The 1829-nt window shown below is 34.2% G+C and overlaps 1 long non-coding RNA gene across 1 annotated transcript; it reads right to left on the reverse strand.

The window, feature by feature from the left end:
• Nucleotides 1–675: 675 nt before the first annotated feature.
• Nucleotides 676–1600, reverse strand: LOC105796212 (uncharacterized). The gene is made up of 2 exons (XR_001134384.2): nt 1315–1600; nt 676–1001 (listed from the first exon to the last, which is right to left on the reverse strand). It is a non-coding gene; the product is annotated as an uncharacterized LOC105796212 (long non-coding RNA).
• Between the last annotated feature and the right edge of the window lie 229 nt (nt 1601–1829).

Consider the following 1829-nt stretch of genomic DNA (forward strand, 5'->3'; position numbering starts at 1 on the left):
TGCATGGAAAACAAACATAATCATATGCGGAGTATTGAATGCTCATAGGTGCTAACATAATTTAAATTCAATATATTTAAATAATGAAACATAATTAAGAAACACCTATATATATAACATTAATGCAATTAACCATTGAGTTTTCTTGTTATTACCATAATAATGCACCATTAGGGCATTTAATTTACACAATTGATATCTACAATGTTGTCTGTCTCAATTATATAACATATTTCATCCTGAATTATTTATATTATACTTATAATCATTTATCATTTATTTTTCACATTCATTTAATTATTTCAACCCTTATTAACTGACTTAAATTTGAGGATGGATACATGGATCAATCCACCAATGCACCAAAATATGCACAGAAGTGCTAATGGAGCATAAATGCATCGATTTCACCCTCAGGGAATTTAGTTGAATCAAGTATAACACACATAAAGTACTGAATCAAATATAACACACATAAAGCATTGGATCCATATAACACGCATAAAGCGTTAGATCTCCCGCCTATTAAACGGACCCTATGACATGTCAATTATACCCATAACTCTATCTGAAACTATTAATAGGGCATGCTTTTCTTTATCAATAATTCATTAAAACATATTGTAATCAAATAACTTACCATTATCATCATAAGATACCAAAATTTCAAGTATAACAAATATAAACATATCTCGACATAACACAGATGAGCTTAAGTAGTTACATTCGTATATACCTTAAACTACATTTGATATTCTATTGTATGATAGAGCTTATATCCTACGAGATAGTGATTAGATATCACATAGTAAGTGTAATACCCAAATTTTTACCCGTCCCACAATAAACAAACAGTCCATTTTTACAAACAGGCCTATATGGCCCAAAACCCGAAATACAACAGGGGCCCAAAGCTCTGTGGCCCAAATCATTTGCAGAAACCCTAGGGTTTTCGAAGAAGACCTTTGTGCCACAGCCACAAGCGTCCCTGATCTTCATACCTGCGCATCAAAGAGAACCAAAAAAGGAAACACAATCAAATATTCAAAAATCAAATAAAGAAACAGATTTGTTTCTTCTTTAGATTGGTTTCTGCTATTATTTTTTCATTCGGCTATAAAGAGCCACAAAAACACTGTAATACAGATCGAAAAAATCAATAAGAAAACAATTACTTTCACAGAGAATATGATACAGAGCAAAATCAATCCAAGGTTTACATTTACAGTTTTTTTTATCTTGCTTTATTTTAATCTATTGTTATTTTTTTATATTCGAATATAAAAATAAACTAAATAAAAGGAAAGAAACAACCTTTCTGTCGGAAGCGACGTCTAGACGATGAGGGAGCCACCCTCGAGGATCAATGGTCGGTAACCGAAAGGTTTCGGGACTCTTTTCGCATTTTCAGTTGATTTTTTTGAAGGTTTGAACCCAGATTTGGGCTTAGGGGATTCGAAAGGGTTGAAAAAGATATTTTATTTTTTCTTCGGCCACCGTATACGACGGTGCCGGCGCCAGAGATCGGCGTCCGGCGCGGTGGCCGATGACCGGACTGGAGACTGGACGACTGAGAGGGGAGAGAGTTTTTTTTGGAAAGTTTTTGATTTTTTTAAAAAAAGGCTGAATGAAATGAAAATTTTAACTGAATTTTGGCTTAAATAGCCCTTTCAAAACGACGCCGTTTAAGGCCTGGGTTGACCTGAATCTGACCCGACCCAACCTTAGGATCCGCGTGTTCCATACGGAGGGGCAAATTGTGCTTTTAGCCCCTCCGCCTTTTAAATATTTTATAATTAAGTTTTTTTTATATTTTTAAATTCGCCCTT

This window comes from Gossypium raimondii, chromosome 3 (assembly GCF_025698545.1).
Source record: "Gossypium raimondii isolate GPD5lz chromosome 3, ASM2569854v1, whole genome shotgun sequence".
In the NCBI taxonomy this organism is placed as follows: domain Eukaryota; kingdom Viridiplantae; phylum Streptophyta; class Magnoliopsida; order Malvales; family Malvaceae; genus Gossypium; species Gossypium raimondii.